Below are 20,934 nucleotides of genomic sequence, written 5' to 3'. Positions count from 1 at the left end.
TGCAAAGTATTTATTGGCTGAGTTGAACCCTCTAATGTCAAGGGGAAAGCATAGTTAATAGGATAAGTACTTTTAGTGATATGGGAGCAGATATAGCAAATAGACTCATGATATTTATATGTCTTAATCATATTATTTTTTCTTTTATAATGTGCTGACATGAGAAATCATTTTCTATATTTTTCTCAGTAAGGTTTTAATTTCTTCTTCCAGCTGACAGAGTGCTTAAAGTGGTCCCCACTACTTAGAACCATTTCCACTTTTATGTTCTTCTTCTTTTTTTGGTGGTGTCACTGTCCCCATCTCCAGGCTCACCTGCACTCTCTAGAGGAGCTTTGGCCTTCTTGCCCTTCTTTTCTTTTCTTTCTTGACCAACCATGGAGCTACTGGAGAGGTTTTGTCACTCTCACTCTCTTGTTTCCTGATTTGGAGTTTTTATGCGTTAGCAACTGTCTAGGGGGCTTTTACTGCTTTGGCCATGACCTCTCTCTGGCAGGTAACATATGGCAACTCCAAAGTCACCATGAAAACACTGATCCTAGACAGAAGAACTAACCACTTAACTATTGCAGATTGACTCCCTATAGAGTCTCACAAGCCAGACTGGAAAGGGATAACTGCTGCTTTTTCTATTTTACATTCTATATTTTATCCTTGTGAAAACAAATATTTAAAAATATATTAATTTAAATTATTTTATATTTTATACTTATTCTGACATACCTGCTTGGTGTTAGACTCAAAAAGAAGCCCAAAATGTCCACTTCAATAAGAAATTCAAGATAAAGAGAAATTTAACCAGAGTCAAATATTGAATATATTTAATTTTAACATAAAAGTTAAACCTATTGTTACCACATTATTTTTTCCAGTTTTAGTGTACTTTATTTCAAAATTGCATATAGTAAGAGTGTCAGAATAAGTTAAGAAGAAAAAAGAATAAATAATATAAAAATTTTCAAATATTATACAAACTTTAGTACCCCAATACAATTATAATTTATAAATATTTATAAATAGAGATACTGCTATAGATAGATATAGATTATGTATGTTTGTATGTAATTAAATACATTTATTTTTAACATTTTTAAGCCTTTTATTATTTTCTGAACTTTTTGCTTTAGCACTAGAGACTAATATTCATCATATTGTGCATGCAAATTAAACTGAAAATGAGAATCTGTTTTTTCAGAGCAATAGAATATTCAATGCTTGGGTTGTCTACAATAGCTTTGGTTTTTAAGATTATATTAGGGAGAGTTTTTAAATAAACATTTATATTCATTTTAATTTTTAATTTAATTTTTATTAGATTTCAATACATTAAATTTAGGGAATATCCCCTAGAGAAGGAAATGACAACCCACTCCAGTATTCTTAGTTGGGAAGCCCTGTGGACAGAGGAGTCTGGCAGGCTACAGTCCGTGGTGTCACAAAGAGTCAGACCAGACTTAGGAAGTAAACAATGACAACCATGACTAATATGGCAGCTCATTGAAGAGAGACTATCTTTCACAATTTTGTTCTATAATTTACATTTATAGATAGTGTCTGGGAAGTCATATTGTTGATTAACGGAGTGGTTCTTTTATAATTCAATACATACTCCTGATCAAAATTCTTTGAAAACCATGAATGGAATTTTGTTTTCTTATCCTTGTAAGGAACTTGACTGAAACTAACAAGGTATATCATGTTTAACAGTGAAACATTAGGTAAATTCCTATTAAGTCAGAAAGAAAGACAAGGGTTTTCTTGTTACCTGGCCACTGTGATAAAGAGTAATTTAGTTGTGGATTGTTATTTGTAATTAAAATATGTTGTTTTCTTCTTACTCTAGAAATAGTTCCTGGAGACAGTGCTTTGTAAGGGCAAAAATTAATTTTGGAGTTTGAATCCAGCATTAACCATTTAAACTTGTTTGAAGACAGTTAACATATTTTCTTCAGAATCGTTATCTATAAATGAGTTACAATAACAACAACAACAGAAATCTCTGTCACAGTTGTGAAAAGAACACCCTGAAGATAACATGAAAGGACTTTATAAGTAGCAGGGCAATGATTACTAACAGAAATAATGAAAACACTAAGCATAATATTTATTTTTTGCTAATTATGAAAACTCACTTTATTTCCCCTCATTCTGCTTGTCCATATTATTTAGTATTCTCTCTAAATATGTCACATTTTTTTCCACTCTGCCTTGACATTTGTTAGTTTTTCCCCTATTGCCCTTTTTCTATTTTCTCTGTTCATTAAAGTAGTCCTCAGCCCTCAAGATCCATAAGAATACCAATTATCCTGTGTGCTGCTGCTGCTGCTAAGTCGCTTCAGTCGTGTCCGACTCTGTGCGACCCTATAGACGGCAGCCCACCAGGCTCCCCCGTCCCTGGGATTCTCCAGGCAAGAATACAGGAGTGGGTTGCCATTTCCTTCTCCAATGCATGAAGGTGAAAAGTGAAAGTGAAGTCACTCAGTCCTGTCCGACTCTGAGCGACCCCATGGACTGCAGCCTACCGGGCTCCTCTGTCCATGTCCATGGGATTTTCCAGGCAAGAGTACTGGAGTGGGGTGCCATTGCCTGTGTATTACTCTTTAAATTCCCCACTCCTGCTTTCTTTTCTAGTTGGAGCAATCTCTTCCTCTTGTGCCCATTATGGAGCTTGTAGTACTCTTTTTATTAATTACTATTTTTGTTTGCCTCTAAATCCCTTGCTTCCCCAGTGTAGTCTGTTAATCAGCAGTATGGACATCACCAGGGAGCTTGTTAGAAGTGCAGAATTCTAGGCTACACCCCAGACCAAGATCCCTGGGTGATACCCAGGCATATCACTGTTTGAGAAGAACTGCCCTAATTCATTACACACTCCTTGAGGCAGAGGCATGGTAAAGGGACAGCTTCCTGTCTTGCTGTAGTACCCTTCACAAGACTATACATTGTACAATGCTTTACATATAATAGGTGTGCAGTAAATGGGTGTTGAGTTGAATTTTATTTTTATTATTTGAGGTCAGAAAAATCCTATTTAGGAAAGTTCAAATGTTAGGACAGGCTGTTCTAAAGTGAGAGCAAGAAGAAAGCTATTCTTTATTGATGCTACTCATATTAACTAATCAATATTTCTTGGTCATCAACTACTACTGTACTTTTTCATGCATAAAATATTAGTATGGATCCTTGATCTTATAAAAAAAAAAGATCTTCAATCTAACCTTCACCTTCAAAAAATTCATTTAGATAACTGAATCGTAATATGGCTGCTTTGTCATCCTTGTAAATATTTAATATATGCTATTGGAAGTCATGACAGAACTTTAAGGCATTGTACATTCAAAATGACTGGTAAATATCAAGATGTGATTTCATTAAATTATTTAAACAGATCAATCCATCACTTGTCCTAATTGTCTATAGAATAGTAAATAATTTCATAAGCATCCTTTTCTGATTTATAGTTGAAGATGATTTTATACAGTAAGAGATTTTCTTTTCCAGTGTGTGATTTAAATCGTGATATTTTTCTTTTATGTGTTTAATTTATTGTACTTTTCTGTGTAGAATTTCATCAAAAATTTAAGTGTTATGAGTACCATTAAGTCATTTTTGCCTGCCTGTACTCACTGATTGCTGTGGATTAAATTAGGCACATCTTTAATTGTAGGTGGTTTCTTTCCATTGCCTAGAAAGTTGCAATGTGCTTCTCTTACTATCAGCTGATATGTGCTTTTGGAATAGAAACTAATTTTAACATTAGCCCAAGCAAAATGTAATTAGGACGGCTAATCTGCTGAAAAGTACCCCCAGCTAAAATCTCTTTTTTATGTAATGCCATTTTAATGGAAATGGCATTTTTATGAAATGCAAGTGACAAAGACATGAATGATGCCTGTGAGCCTTTAATTTTGTGTGTTTCCTAATTTATTAGAAAAGGGTGAATAGAAACACTCCACTCCTACCATTTTGGATATGAAATAGATTTTTAAGGTAGAATTCTTACTGTAAGCACTCACTTTTACTTAAAATAATTTTTTAAAATACCAAACCTAGGTTCTAATTGATTCTTTAAAAGGGCAATGTGTATGTGTGTGTGTGTGTAACATGACAATCATTAGTAGAAGGGCTTTGGGAATTATGTTTTCTCATTACTGTGGATGATTGAAATTGACTTTGCATATGCGACTTTCCTTTCATTTTCTTTTAAGAATAGATACTCTGAATTTACTATTTGGATATTAAGGGCAATTAAAGAGATTAATAATTCTCTTAGAAATAACAAATAATATTGATACCACAAGCTATAAGTTCTTATTTTATGCTGGAAACTATGCTAAGTATTTCAGGCTTTTCTCACTTGATGCTGGAACAATTTTGTGAGAATACTCTCATTGCATAGATTATGAAGACTCAAGTTCAGGGACATTGAGACACCTAGTAAATGAATGGACCAGCTAGGATTTTATTCCCTTTTGGCCTAAAGCCAATTTAATATTCTTAAAATAGGCTCTAGATTCTCAATAAAAATATTTGTTTCTTAATACTGTGCTGCTGCTGCTGCTAAGTCACTTCAGTCGTGTCCGACTCTGTGTGACCCCATAGATTGCAGCCCACCAGGCTCTGCCGTCCCTGGGTTTCTCCAGGCAAGAATACTGGAGTGGATTGCCATTTCCTTCTCCAATGCATGAAAGTGAAAAGTGAAAGAGAAGTTGCTCAGTCGTGTCCGACTCTTCGAGACCCCGTGGACTGCAGCCTACCAGGCGCCTCTGTCCATGGGATTTTCCAGGCAAGAGTACTGGAGTGGGGTGCCATTGCCTTCTCCGAATACTGTGCTAGAAACCACAATGACAGAGAAACATGTACACTTGCTACTGTTGTTTTCCTCTTAAATTGTGTCTGAAATGAATTTGCGACTTTACTTTTCACATTACTAGATTGTAGGTTAAATTTGAAAGACTTGCTTTGAAATCTGAAATGTCTGACTCTGTGTGACCCCATGGACCATATATAGCCCACCAGGCTCCTCTGTCCATGAAATTTTCCAGGCAAGAATACTGGAGTGGATAGCCATTCCCTTTTCCAGGGGATCTTATTGATCCAAGGATCCAACCTGCATTGCAGGTAAATTCTTTACCGTCTGAGCCACCTGAGAAGCCCAAATGTTCAAAACCTTCTGTGAAACACAACTTTACTTTTTACCTATTAGACTTGTGCTTAGGTGATTGTCTAAGTAAATGGTCCTCAGAATGCAATGCTAATAACTTACCCAATTCTTTGTCAAAACTCAAGTTCTTTCTGAAATGATTCTCCTTCTAAATTTAACAGTTTCTTCGTTTTGCTAACCCAGGCTGATTTCACCATTTGACTTTAATTTGAATCTGATAAAAGTTATAATATTCTGAATTTTGATGATATTGCACCCTATTTCAGAGATTAAATCATTTTGATTAAGGCACTCAGCACTTTGGCTTCATGAAATAAGTGGAGAGTTAGTAATTATAAAATTAGACATGTGAATCCATATTCTGCCGCTTACCAAGGGTATCTACTAGGGAGAGTGTTTCCAAAGCAGTAGGGCGCTAAAGTAAAACTCATAGAAGGGTCACAGAATAGCATCACAGGATATTTTAATTTTTAAAGGAAAACACAAAGATATTTGACATCTGTCAAACATCTATTGAATACTATGCAAATTGCTAGCTTGAAGTTCATTGTTTCAACATTAGATTGTACTGTATCTCTTTTGATGCTATCATATATTTTTGTTGTTATTTAGTCACTAAGTCTGAAAAAGGCAATGGCACCCCACTCCAGTACTCTTGCCTGGAAAATCCCATGGACAGAGGCGCCTGGTAGGCTGCAGTCCATGGGGTCGAGAAGAGTCAGACAGAACTGAGCGACTTCACTTTCACTTTTCACTTTCATGCATTGGAGAAGGAAATGGCAACCCACTCCAGTGTTCTTGCCTGGAGAATCCCAGGGATGGTGGAGCCTGGTGGGCTGCTGTCTATGAGGTCGCACAGAGTCGGACACGACTGAAGTGACTTAGCAGCAGCAGCAGTCACTAAGTCATGTGCAACTCTATTTATGACCCCATGGACTGTAGCCTGCCAGGCTCCTGTGTCTGTGGAATTTCCCAAGCAAGAATATTGGAATGAGTTGCAATTTCCTTCTCCAGGGGATCTTCCTGACTCAGGGGTTGAACCCATGTCTCCTGCATTGCAGGTAGATTCTTTACCTTTGAGCCACCTGGGAAAGCCATCATATATTTACAAAACTGGATTTTAAGTTTGATTGCTAAAAGCAGCTACCATATGAATAGCAGTGTAGAAAGGAAATGAATATGGTGGTGTCCAGTATTTCCTTTTTTTTATTGTTTCCAATTTAATTTATTAACAAAAAAGAATTTATTTTAAATGTGCTTTTATGAAGCATGGCAGGCTACAGTCCATGGGGTCGAAAAGAGACAGACACAATGGAACGACTAACAGAATCTTTCTTTATTTCTATATTAAGCTTGTAATTCATCAAGTTAGAAACAATTCCAAGAAAAGGAAAGACAAGAATCAACAAAGACCAGAACAAGCAATTCTTCAGGAAATGCAAAATGTCAGAGCTAATTTTTTTCATTTTTTGAAATTTATTTTTAATTGGAGGATACTTTTCTCTACAATATTGTTTCAGTTTCTGCCATACAGCAAAATGAATCAGTCATAGCTATACAAGTCTCTTCAAAATATGCTGTTGGAACAACTGAATATTCACATATGAAAGAATGAATTTGGATCCTTACTTTACACTATATACAAACATCAACCCCAAATGGATTAAATATTTAGATATAAGACATGGAAATATAAAACTCTTTGGGGAAAATGTAGGGGAAAAGCTTCATGGTAATGGTCTTGGCAGTGACTTCTTAGATAAGAGCTCAAAAGCACAAAGAAGGAGAAACTGAAAAGTGTGACTATGTGAAACAAAAATCTTGTTTGACATAGCAAAGAATACAAATAACAGAGTGGAAAAACAACTTCTAGAATGGGGAAAATTTTTTAGACTATATATCTAATTAAGGGATTAATATCCAAAATATATAAGGAAGCCCTTTAACTAAAACCTAAGTAAAAGTGAGCAAAAAAAATCTGAAAAGACGTTTCTCCAAAGAAGCCACAGAAGTAGCAATTGGGTATATTTGATTTGTACTTCTTTTTCTAAGTTCTGGAAGTGGACGTTTAGGTTATTTATTTGTAATCTTTCTTCTTTGTTAATATAGGTGTTTCAGGTTATAAATTTCTACTTAAGCTCTGTATTAGCTGCATGCATGCTAAGTCGCTTCAGTCATGTCTGACTCTTTACAACGCTATGGACTGTAGCCTGCCAGTCTCCTCTGTCCATGGGATTCTCCAAGCAAGAATACTGGAGTAGGTTGCCATGCTCTTCTCCAGGGAATCTTCCCAACCCCAGGGACTGAACCTACATCTCTTAAGTCTCCTGCATTGGGAGGCAGATTCTTTACCATTAGTACCACCTGGGAAGTCCAAGTATTTGCTACATCCCATTAGTTTTGGTATATTATATCTTCATTTTAATTTTCATTTATCTCAAGCTATTTTCCATTTTTCTTTTGATTTCATCCTTAAACCATTGTTTATTTATGAGGATATAGTTTAATTTTCAAAAACCTGTGCATTTTCCGATCTTTTTTTGTTACCGATTTCTGGTTTCAGTCCCTTGTCACTGGAGAACATACTCTGTATAGTGTTAATCATTTACATTTATTGAGACTTGTTTAATGCTCTAATATGTGATCAATTCTAGAAAATATTCTTAAGGAGAACGTCTGTTCTGCTGTTGTTTGGTGTATTATCCTATTAGGTTTAGTTTGTCATTCAACCTTCGATTTCCTTATTGAAGCTCTGTAGGTGTTCTGTGCATGACAGAATGTAAAGTCTCCAAGTACTCTTGTCTGTTTCTTCCTTTATCCTGTCAGATTTTACTTTCTTTTTTTGGACACTTTGCTTTAAGGCACATACATACTTTTTATATTTTCCTATCTTCTTGATAGTTTGATTCTTTTATTAAAATAAAATGTCCTTTGTCTCAGTAACATTTTTTTTTTGTCCTAAAATCTATGCTTTCTAATAGTATTATAGCCATTCCACTTTCTTATGGTTGCTGGAGTATAATACACATACTTTTGTAGACAGCACATAGCTGGATGTTGTTTTATGTAATCTGACAATCTCTGTCTTTTGATTGGAGTTTCATATTTAATGTTTATTATATAGTTTTTGATATAACTGGATCTACATCTACCCTTTACTTTTGATTCTATGTAAGTCTCATGGGTTTTTTGTTTCTCTGTTCTTTCCTTACTTCATATTTTTGCACAAAGTAAGTGTTTTCTGAAATAACATTTTAATTCCTTGAATGAGTTTTATTATAGATTTTGAGATATTTTCATAGTAGTTTCTCAAGTGTTTAACCATATTTATCTCAATTTATTATAATCTGCTTCAGATTTGTACTTAATTCTGAGATTTATAATTCTTAATTTTTTATAGGTGTATTTCCTCTCTTTATTTTATGCTATTATTTTATATAGATATTACATTTCTGTATTTTACTAACCCAACAATATGTTGTCATAATTATTACTTTATATAATTTGGTAACTTTTATAGAAGCAGAAAGAAGAAAGAGCAAGTATTTATTTATGATGTTTGTTATATTAACCTTCTTCTTTAACATACCTTATTCTTATCTATTCCTGTGAATTCCAGTTAGCATCTTGGATGCTCATGGCTTTAGCAGGGATATCTTTGACTTTCTTTTTCACCAATTTCTCTGTTAATCTATCTGCCTCTGTCCATCTCACACATAGCTGTTCAGTTCAGTTCAGTCGCTCAGTAGCATCCGACTCTTTGTGACCCTAAAAATCACAGCACGCCAGGCCTCCCTGTCCATCACCAACTCCCGGAGTTCACTCAGACTCACGTCCATCGAGTCAGTGATGCCATCCAGCCATCTAATCCTCTGTCGTGCCCTTCTCCTCCTGCCCCCAATCCCTCCCAGCATCAGTCTTTTCCAGTGAGTCAACTCTTCGCATGAGGTGGCCGAAGTACTGGGGTTTCAGCTTTAGCATCATTCCTTCCAAAGAAATCCCAGAGCTGATCTCCTTCAGAATGGACTGGTTGGATCTCCTTGCAGTCCAAGGGACTCTCAAGAGTCTTCTCCAACACCACAGTTCAAAAGCATCAATTCTTCAGTGCTCAGCTTTCTTCACAGTCCAACTCTCACATCCATACATGACCACAGGAAAAACCATAGCCTTGACTAGACGGACCTTTGTTGGCAAAGTAATGTCTCTGCTTTTGAATATGCTATCTAGGTTGGTCATAACTTTCCTTCCAAGGAGTAAGCGTCTTTTAATTTCATGGCTGCAATCACCATCTGCAATGATTTTGGAACCCAGAAAAATAAAGTCTGACACTGTTTCCACTGTTTCCCCATCTATTTCCCATGAAGTGATGGGACTGGATGCCATGATCTTCGTTTTCTGAATATTGAGCTTTAAGCCAACTTTTTCACTCTCCTCTTTCACTTTCATCAAGAGGCTTTTTAGTTCCTCTTCCCTTTCTGCCATAAGGGTGGTGTCATCTGCATATCTGAGGTTACTGATATTTCTCCCGGCAATCTTGATTCCAGCTTCTGCTTCTTCCAGCCCAGTGTTTCTCATAATATACTCTGCATATAAGTTAAATAAGCCGGGTGACAATATGCAGCCTTGATGTACTCCTTTTCCTATTTGGAACCAGTCTGTTGTTCCATGTCCAGTTCTAACTGTTGCTTCCTGACCTGCATATAGGTTTCTCAAGAGGCAGGTCAGGTGGTCTGGTATTCCCATCTCTTTCAGAATTTTCCACGGTTTATTGTGATCCAAATAGTCAAAGGCTTTGGCATAGTCAATAAAGCAGAAATAGATGTTTTTCTGGAACTCTCTTGCTTTTTTGATGATCCAGCGGATGTTGGCAATTTGATCTCGGGTTCCTCTGCCTTTTCTAAAACCAGCTTGAACATCTGGAAGTTCGTGGTTCACGTATTGCTGAAGCCTGGCTTGGAGAATTTTGAGCATTACTTTACTAGCGTGTGAGATGAGTGCAATTGTGCGGTAGTTTGAGCATTCTTTGGCATTGCCTTTCTTTGGGATTGGAATGAAAACTGACCTTTTCCAGTCCTGTGGCCACTGCTGAGTTTTCCAAATTTGCTGACATATTGAGTGCAGCACTTGCACAGCATCGTCTTTTAGGATTTGAAATAGCTCAACTAGAATTCTATCACCTCCACTAACTTTGTTCGTGATGCCTTAGTGATGCTTTCTAAGGCCCACTTGACTTCACATTCCAGGATATCTGGCTCTAGGTGAGTGACCACACCATCATGATTATCTGAGTCATGAAGATCTTTTTTGTACAGTTCTTCTGTGTATTCTTGCCACCTCTTCTTAATATCTTCTGCTTCTGTTAGGTCCCTACCATTTCTGTCCTTTATTGAGCCTATCTTTGCATGAAATGTTCCCTTGGTATCTCTAATTTTCTTGAAGAGATCTCTAGTCTTTCCCATTCTGTTGTTTTCCTCTATTTCTTTGCACTGATCTCTGAGGACGGCTTTCTTATCTCTTCTTGCTATTCTTTGGAACTCTGTATTCAGATGCTTTTATCTTTCCTTTTCTCCTTTGCTTTTCACTTTTCTTCTTCTCACAGCTATTTGTAAGCCCTCCCCAGACAGCCATTTTGCTTTTTTGCATTTCTTTTTCCTGAGGATTGTCTTGATCCCTGTCTCCTGTACAGTGTCACGAACCTCCATCCATAGTTCATCAGGCACTCTATCAGATCTAGTCCCTTAAATTATTTCTCACTTCCACTGTATAATCATAAGGGTTTTGATTTAGGTCATACCTGAATGGTCTAGTGGTTTTCCCTACTTTCTTGAATTTAAGTCTGAATTTGGCAATAAGGAGTTCAGTGTCTGAGCCACAGTCAGCTCCTGGTTTTGTTTTTGCTGACTGTGTAGAGCTTTTTACCATCTCAGATGTAAAAGCAGAATGCTGTGTGGAATAGTAGCCTTTGATTTTTTTTGCCTTGTCTTTGTTAGCATGGAACTTCACTCTATAAGTAAGCTGGATCAAGTGCTACTGAGTTCCAGTATTCTTCATCTGTCATGCTTATCCTAAAAGCTCTGTGTTATGAGTGGGACTGTTTGTAAAAAGTGAATCCCTGCCTTCTTGGTCACACTTGCCTGGAATTTATACAACACAGAGAAGGAGCAGGATGAGGTATGCTGGTGGCCTGGCCCTCTGTGGAGATATCATAGCCCTTGTCTGAGTGTTGGAGGGACAGGGAGCATTGAATTTTTGACCCCATCTATGTGACTCAGGTGGTAAAGAATCCGGCTGCAATGTGGGAGACCTGGGTTCGATACCTGGGTTGGGAAGATCCCCCGGAGAAGGGAAAGGCTACCCACTCCAGTATTCTGGCCTGGAGAATTCTATGGACTGTATAGTCCATGGGGTCACGAAAAGTCAGACAGGACTCAGCGACTTTCACTTTCACTTTCTTTCATTTGGCCTGTAGTTTGAATCACACAGAGCTGGTGGGAGGGAAGGGAGGAAGCAGGCTGTGGCTCAAGCAACAGATTCTTACTATTTGTACTGAGATAGTGTAGATTTTCTTGAACAAATGTTTCCTTTTATACTGTGCACCTGTAGGACAATTTTAATAAACTTTAAATGGTCAGTTTTTATGAGATTTTTACTTGTTATGGCTGTCTCACTGGAGAAAGGAGTCTGGGAGCTCCTAAAGTTGCCAAACTAGATGTGCATTATCTTTCTCTTTTAGCCTTGGGCATCATGGAAAAAATTACTGACATGCTAAGCTTACCATGAACAGAGATAGTTGGGCATCTTTAAAGACAAGTTACTAGACCTATCCCCATCTCAAATTTTTCATAATTAAAATAGGGATAATTATATGGTTTTAGTATTAAATGAAATACAGCTATAAGTACTTCTTACCTATAAGAAGCCAATACTAAATTTGACTATTTTTATCTCATATGTTTTTATGAGGATAATGTATATACTATATGTAAAGTGTTATACAAAATTATGGACTTCTTAATATAGCTTTTTAAATATTTTCCTACTTTGCTACATTTTGTTTGTTAGTTAAACCTGATGATACAGTAACTGATATTGAGTGTCCTCTTTGTAAAGGCATAAGTGAATTCATGATTTTTGTGAAATTCAGCATGTAGATGTAAATAGAAGCTAGTAAAAAAAATAAATGAAAATCAATGCTCAACATCCATTTAAGTCTGTGATCAACGTAGAAGCCTCAGTAAATAATATTTCTTGGGGATTAAAACCCAGTAGACGATAATTGTCCAACATGCCCTTGACCATTAGTTCTTCACATCTGGTCATTACTCACCAGGCTTTTCTTGGCCTTGATCATTACTGCCTAATTTGAGTCCATTTAGAACTGAATGCCAAAGCCCATGCAGCTTGAATGTACGAAAGCCTGCTGTTTTATGACATGGAGAGCTTACTGCATTTCATTTCCTTAATTCATGTCAAACTTTCAAATGGTTTTACTTAGAAGTAGTAGTCTACAGGGCCCTGAGTCTTAAAACACATTTTGTCTATAAGCTCCAAAAATATTTTCTAAAATATTATTTAGAATATGAATTGTTCATGTTTTAGTTCTTATTTCACTAACAAGAAAATTTCTAAGTCTAGTATTCAGAATCTATGACCAAAAAGATAATACAACTTTTATTTTGTTTCTTAGTTGAAAAAATATAGATAAACAATACAACAAGGATTATGTTGGAAAGGTTGATGTGACATGGTATCTTTGAATTGCCTGTAAACCAGTAATAATACTTGTGTACTATTCAGAGTTGGGGGGTGAAATTGAAAAACTAAGAAAGGAAATAAATACTTCTTTCATAAAATCTCATTGAACAGTATTTATGATACCATCATTTAATATATGTACAATTGTAGAGAATATGTATAATTGTTTTATACAAATGTAAGAGTATATAGAAGCCAATATATAAATAAATTCTTAAAGAAACTGTACAGTAAATTTTCAAGCACTTTTTCAAAATAAAAAACTTAAGATGAATATTAGTAAAATGAGGGAGAGAGGTATAGGCAGCAAGGAATACAAAGAATAATATAAAGAATGAAAGATAAAGAGGAAATTCAAAAGTCAGTAAGTCGGTATACCATGGATAATGATAACATCTGTGTGGCTTCCAGAGAGTTTTGTATACAGTTGCCTTCCAATATCCTGCTTCTAGTTACCAATCATTTGACTGAAGAAAGAGGAAGCCGCACCCACTTTAACTGCATCTTAAAGGGGCTCATTACAAAGATCTTGAGAAATAACAGGGAATTCATTTGTCAGTGGTTTCATTGGGCTTCATGCAAACTGGAAAAATGTAGTTTCTTCTATCTTTAGGACATTTATTCTTTTCTCTTTATTTCTTTCTTTGCATATTTATTTTGTTTACTTCTGCAAACTGATTATCTTTGCAAGGGCCTCAGTCCCAGCTTCTTCATAATTTCAGTCCATATGTGACTTGATCCTACCTAAGTGCCAGCGTGGATCCTTTTTTGCTGTACAGTTCCCCATCTCTTCTTCTTAATCACTGACTCAGAATCACTGACCTAATTTCAAATTTCAGATAGAGAGAATATAATTTGCTGAACATGTATAAGTTGTCTGCTTTTAGTTAAATTACTGTGGTTGAAAGGATGGCGTCTATTATATGTTTCTGTTCTTTAGAAGGCTGTAGGTTGAACTGGTTCTTTAAGAAAATGAGATGGATTTACATCTCTGCTATGTGCTGTCTTGTAAACTCCTTGAGGGAAGATATCATGTCTTATTAATATATTTCCCTAGCACCTTGCACAGCACCTTCTTCTCTTCAAGGGCAGATTGCATTTCTGTCTCCAGGGAGCAGTGCTGTTGACATAAATGAAGAAAAAATTCCAGTCCCTACTTTTTTAATGGATATCATCAAGGTCACTTGCCTTGGAACAATGGTTAACTATTTTTGGAAAGTGGACTTCGTTGAGCAAACTTTGAAGACATTTTCCATTCCTGGGAATGAAGCAACCAAGAGTAGCACCTATCCAATATTGTAGACCAGTGATTCCAAAACTATTTATAATAGTTGCATTTATGCCAAAATTTTACACAGAACACAAATAAATTATATATATATATATATATATATATTGCTGTATATTTGCTGTAATATATATATATATATATATATATATATATATGAGAATGCATAGTTAAAGCAGGTGTAAAATGTCAAGCTTAAACTATTGACCTTCTTTGCTCTGTTCTTCCTCCAACATGCCCACTGCTAAACCCAGAGGAACTTCTATAGAATCCAAGGGCTCCAGAAATCATTGCTTTTAGGTGAGAAGCAAAGAAATTTTATTCTGATTTTCTCAGTGTTTGAGAACATTTATAATTTTGCTGCTGCTGCTGCTAAGGTGCTTCAGTTGTGTCCAACTCTGTGTGACCCGATAGATGGCAGCCCACCAGGCTCCTCCGTCCCTGGGATTCTCCAGGCAAGAACACTGGAGTGGGTTGCCATTTCCTTCTCCAATGCATACAAGTGAAAAGTGAAAGTGAAGTCTCTCAGTCATGTCCGACTTTTAGCGACCCCATGGACTGCATTCTACCAGGCTCCTCTGTCCATGGGATTTTCCAGGCAAGAGTACTGGAGTGGGATGGCATTGCCTTCTCCATTATAATTTTAAGCACACAAAAATAGGATACAAAAATTTTTGTGAAGACATAGAAAAGAATTTTATTGTATAATTTTTCCCTAGAAACTCATTTATTCACTAAACTTGTATCCTTGATGGTACAATAGGAACATATCCTGTATCCTGTGCTCCATGAGAGTATGCGAAATGCTGCTCTGACAGTATTAAATTAACATTTGTCTTTATACTGGTGCCCTTGTTTACTGTATATGTCGCTTACAGCAGCAGTTTAAGGGGCTCTGCAGGGCTGGAGAAACCATGCATTCAGGAGGCCTGTGTGCAGTTGATAACAGACCAGTTTCATGCCTTATGAAGGTAGTCAGGAGACATCTGTAGATTTGCTTCTCCACATTCTGATACCATGAGCTAATGGGAACAAGGTTTAGGGGTCTTAGTGTGCTAATAGGCTTCCCAGGTGGCTCAGTGGGTAAAGAATCTGCCTGCAATAAGATATGGGTTCTATTCCTGGGTTGGGAAGATTCCCCTGGAGTAGGAAACAGTGACCCATTTCAGTATTCTTGCCTGGAGAATCCCATGGACAGAGGAGCCTCGTGGGCTACAGTCCATAGGTCGCAAAGAGTTGGACATGACTGAAGTGACTGAGCACACACAGCACAAGATGAACAAGACAATTCCTCTGTTATCATATGTACAGAGCCTACACTAGAACTATGTGAAATGAGAACATTTTAATTTCATTACACTTAGTGCGATGTAGACACCTTACTTAGAACTGTCAGTGGAAAAGAACTGGCAAATATTTCAATACTCAGAATGAGTTCAGGAGTTCATGTTCTTCCACTCTCACTTTTCTCCTGAACCATGGACTCAAGACCACCGTTGGTATAATCATTGGCTCTTTTTGCTTCTGTTTGGTGTATTTGATTTCTCTTCTACTCTCCAATATGAATTAAAACATTGATTTTCCAACAAAAATAACAAACTATCTGAAAAAATTTACAGATTGCATTACTAGGTTAGTGTAACAATATTGTGCTGAAGAAAGAGGAAATAAATAATTCTGCATACACTGGAAAATGTTATAAAGTTTTTTGCCTGTGAGAATGCAATGTTGGAATAGCGATTTTTTTTTAAAGAATCAAATGTGTTTGTCTAAGCCTAATGTATCTTCACAGAATTGTAGACGTTAGAACTAAAAGGGAACTTAGAATTCATTGTTGGCATTATGATTGCCTGCCAGGTACCCATTCATCATTTTTCTGAATTTGCAACAGAATTTCAGCCTTGTTCAGCATGGAAATGTGCCCAACTTCAACTAATGGAAGTGCTGTACCTCTAAGGAACATTTAGAAATTTTGAGAGTGAAAGTGGAGAGTGAAAAAGTTGGCTTAAAGCTCAATATTCAGAAAACAAAGATCATGGCATCTGGTCCCATCACTTCATGGGAAATAGATGGGGAAACAGTGGAAACAGTGTCAGACTTTATTTTTCTGGGCTCCAAAATCACTACAGATAATGATTGCAGCCATGAAATTAAAAGACGCTTACTCCTTGGAAGGAAAGTTATGACCAAACTAGATAGCATATTGAAAAGCAGAGACATTACTTTGCCAACAAAGGTCCGTCTAGTCAAGGCTATGGTTTTTCCTGTGGTCATGTATGGATGAGAGAGTTGGACTGTGAAGAAGGCTGAGCACCGAAGAATTGATGCTTTTGAACTGTGGTGTTGGAGAAGACTCTTGAGAGTCCCTTGGACTGCAAAGAGATCCAACCAGTCCATTCTGAAGGAGATCAGCCCTGGGATTTCTTTGGAGGGAATGATGCTAAAGCTGAAACTCCAGTACTTTGGCCACCTCATGCGAAGAGTTGACTCATTGGAAAAGACTCTGATTCTGGGAAGGATTGGGGGCAGAAGGAGAAGGGGATGACAGAGGATGATATGGCTGGATGGCATCACTGACTCAATGGACGTGAGTCTGAGTGAACTCCGGGAGTTGGTGATGGACAGGGAGGCCTGGCGTGCTGTGATTCATGGGGTCTCAAAGAGTTGGACATGACTGAGCGACTGATCTGATCTGATCTGATCTGGACTGCAAGGAGATCCAACCAGTCAATCCTAAAAGAAGTCAGTCCTGAATATTCATTGGAAGGACTAATGCTGGAGCTGAGGCTAAAATACTTTGGCCACCTGATGCAAAGAACTGACTCATTGAAAAAGACCCTGATGCTGGGACGATTGAATGTGGGAGGAGAAGGGATGACAGAGGATGAGATGGTTGGATGGTATCACCAACACAATGGACATGAGTTAGAGTAGGCTCTGGGAGTTGGTGATGGACAGGGAAGCCTGGTGTGCTGCAGTCCATGGGGTTGCAAAGAGTCGTACACAACTGACTGACAGGACTGAACTGAACAGAGGATATTTTAGAGTGTCAAAAGAACTAAGAGGTGATACTGACATTAAATGCCCTGGGTTGTAGATACTAAGTGTCCTGGAATATGCAGAACTGTCCTGCATAACAAAGAATTGTCCAATTAAAATATTCCTGGTCTTCCCATTAAGAAATACTGGTTTAAACCAATTCTGCTAATCATGTTGCCCTCTCTGTTCAGTGTACTTTTTAAATTTATATGAATGTATGTCCCAGTTCTGCAAAGTGAGATAGAAGAGGGACTACCCTAGGGTATGATGGGAGGTGTGTTCAGGAAAAATATAGCACTGCTTTTTGGTGTAAAGTAGACAGATATGACTTATTTACTGAAGCAAATGTAGTTCATGGAACTATGGCATGTAACAAGGAAGATTAAAAGTCAGTGGCCAGATTCGGGAGAGGAGACATATGGTAGCACCTGGGTGTCTTTTGATTAGCGTAACTAATATTTCTTGTAGTTTGAGGGCTCAACCTCTTTTTATGTGGGAAAAAAGCAACTCCCTTGATGAGAGTGCTGAATCCTTAAAAAGTTAAAGAAAAAACTTGTTTAAGCCTTTATAGTTGAAGTTTTGATACTTAAAGTTGCAAATATTCTTGATTAATACAAGTATCAGTAAACACATTAGTTTTTTCTGTCTTTATTTTGAGTTTTGAAAAAAAAAAAAAAAACAACTAGGGGTAAGACAGGTAGAATTACCTAAAAAATAATAATAATAATAATAATTACCTAGGTCTCTATTGGCAGGGTTGAAATGCAAATACCTTTTTCCCCATTCCTAATCTAGGCTTACCAAACTATGATGTGTGGAATTTTTTTCCTTTTTTCTTAAAAAAGAATTGTGTATTTAATAATTGATTACACTTGAAATCTAGACATACCTGATGAAAAACATACTAGGACAATAAAAACAATATTCTGAATGTTTTTAAAATTTGACCATTCTACATGGTTTATCACCTGATTTATGGAGGCAATAAAAATATCCTTTCTTAGCAAGTCTTACTAAGTTCTTCTGCAGCAGTGCAATAGAATTTAAAACAGCTGGTTTTAAGCAGCAGAAGGAAAAGGACAAGGCAACATCTTTAATCAAGCAGACTTATAAATGCAAAATTATAAAATATTTTAAAATGTAAATGTTTGATCATTTGTCAGTCATATACCAAATGCATAACTAAAAAAAATTTTAAAACATTTTGCATGATTTTGACTTTGCAGTAAAAAATAAACATAGAAACATAAAGCTCCTAAATGATGGCAAAGCCACTATTTTCATATACTTTAAAGTTCATCCTTACAGAGCAGTCGTTTTATCTTGTGGGAAGCTAATAGGACAGAGAAAAGTCAGAATGTGGTATATTCTTACAAAATTAGCAAGCACTTTTCTCTGGTAGCTCAGATGGCAAAAATCCACCTGCAATGTGGGGGACCTGGGTTTGATCCCTGTGGTGGGAAGATTCCCTGAAGGAGGGCATGGCAACCCACTCCAGTATTCTTGCATAGAGAATCCCCATGGCAGGAGGAGCCTGGCGAGCTACAGTCCATGGGGTCGCAAAGAGTCAGACATGACTGAGCGACTAAGCACAGCACGTGTAGACATTTTGTATTTTGGTATAGATTTCAACCTTGTGTACAAGTACAATCACTTACATTTACCTTTGCATGGAATTATGCAAACAAGTAAAACATCATGTTTGCATAAGTGTAATATTCATTAGAAGACTTAATAGAGAGATGAATTTGTAAGCTTCTAATAAGTTTCATTAGCTCAAAATCTTTTTTTCAATTAATTAATTAATTTTTGGTTACACGAGGTCTTTTTTTGTTGTGCATCAGCTTTATCTAATTGTGGTGAATGGAGGCTACCTTAAGTTGCACTGTGTGGGCTTTTCATTGTACTGGCCCCTTTGTTGCAGAGCACAGACTCTAGGTGTGGGGGCTCAGTAGCTGCAGCACGTGGGCAAGTTGTGACTTGCAGTCATAGAGTGTGCGGGATACAGTAGTTGTGGTATGTAGGCTCAGTAGTTGTGGCTCACAGGCTCTTGAGCTTGGTCTCAATTGCTTGATGGCATGTGGAATCTTCCTGGACCAAGAACTGAATCCATGTCTCCTGCATTGGCAGGCACATTCCTATCCACTGTGCTACTGGGGAATCTTCAAATTCTTGAAAGGTTGAAGTCTGCTTCTTTATTCATGTGCAGTAAATAGACTTATTAATAAGTTGAAACTGTTTAATGACATATGATTGATGCAGAAAGGAAAGTAAACAATTTTAGAGCTGCAGGAGACAGAAAGGGTTATCTAATGCAGTGCTTATCATGTTTAAAGGACTTTAAGAACTCTTTTAAACAGAAACTATGTATCAGGGACTTGTATTTTTTAACATTACTCTTATTAAACATAATGTAAGTGTGTATAAATTTGAAACCACCTGTGCATATCCTAAGCTTATGTGTGTATGTGCTAAGTCACGTTAGTCATGTCTCACTCTTTGTGAACAGATGGACTGTAGCCTTCCAGGCTCCTTACTCCATGGGATTCTCCAGGAAAGAATACTGGAGTGGATTGCCATGTCCTCCTCCAGGGGATCGTTCCAACCCACGGATTGAACCCAAGTCTCCTGCGTCTCATGCATTGTCAGGTGGATTCTTTACCACTAGTGCCACCTGGAAAACCCTTCTTAAACTTATGGTTTTTATATAATCATAATACAATCAGAAATACCAATAAATATAAAACCAAAACATTAAAACTAAATTATTCAATGTAGTGTGTAATGTTATTTTCCTGAAAACAAATCATTAGTACTGCATTTAATACTAGAAAAATAGTCTCAGTTTAAGATTCTTTATTAAATTCACTTCTACATTCTTTATCTCAAACAGCTTTGATTGTAATTGTACATTGGTAGTAAGTTCTCATAAATTTTATATGATACTATTTTACCTTTATTCTTGAAAGATAATGTCAATGGTTTTATTAATATAGATGGAAAGTTATTTCCTCCTAAGATTTTGAAGGTATCATTCTACAATCTTCTGGCTTTCATAGTTGCCATTGATAAATCTGCTGTCTAGTTATAAGACTACCATAGATCTGTCTTTTGTCTTTGATGGTTTGAAATATTCTTTGTTTTTGAGATTCTTTAGTTTCCTTATTGTGTCTATCAACTTTTATGTATTTTTCATCCTGTTTATAATTCATTATGCTTCCTGCTTATATAAATTCTTTTGTATCAGTTTCAGAAAATTCTAAGTTGAATAGGTCTTTAAATATTGCCTTTCCTTCTTTCTCTTTCCCCTTGACCTCATTTAGAATATTAGCTTTTACATTTGATGCTGAAGATACTTTAAACTCCTTAAATTCTTTGTCATCTTTGCTCTCTTTGATGCATTATTGAGTAGTTTCTTTAGCTTTATTATCTACTTCTTATACTCAGTTGAGGGTAAGCAAGCATTTAGCCATGCATTTCTAATTAAAACATTTATATTTTATTTCTAAGGTACAATGTAATTGGTTTCAACACTTCCTGGTACTTTTTGAAAATAAAATGTTGCTGTTTATTTTTTATGATATCATAAAATATTTCTGTCAAAATATCACATGTTATTCTATTGTGTCTAGTTATAAATTCTAATTTATAATTTCCTTTTGGGCGTATATCTTTTTTGTTCTTTCTG

The 20,934-nt window shown here is 36.5% G+C and overlaps 1 protein-coding gene and 1 non-coding gene across 3 annotated transcripts in view; one reads left to right on the top strand and one right to left on the bottom strand.

The window, feature by feature from the left end:
* The window catches only part of NAALADL2 (N-acetylated alpha-linked acidic dipeptidase like 2), a 1,546,902-nt gene that overhangs the window by 254,268 nt on the left and 1,271,700 nt on the right, over window positions 1–20,934 (top strand). The window lies entirely within an intron of this gene.
* LOC113899637 lies at window positions 498–626 on the bottom strand. The gene has a single exon (XR_003512948.1). It is a non-coding gene; the product is annotated as a small nucleolar RNA SNORA56 (small nucleolar RNA).

Source organism: Bos indicus x Bos taurus, chromosome 1 (genome assembly GCF_003369695.1).
Source record: "Bos indicus x Bos taurus breed Angus x Brahman F1 hybrid chromosome 1, Bos_hybrid_MaternalHap_v2.0, whole genome shotgun sequence".
Taxonomy (NCBI): domain Eukaryota; kingdom Metazoa; phylum Chordata; class Mammalia; order Artiodactyla; family Bovidae; genus Bos; species Bos indicus x Bos taurus.
This window is presented reverse-complemented; position numbering and strand designations above follow the sequence as displayed.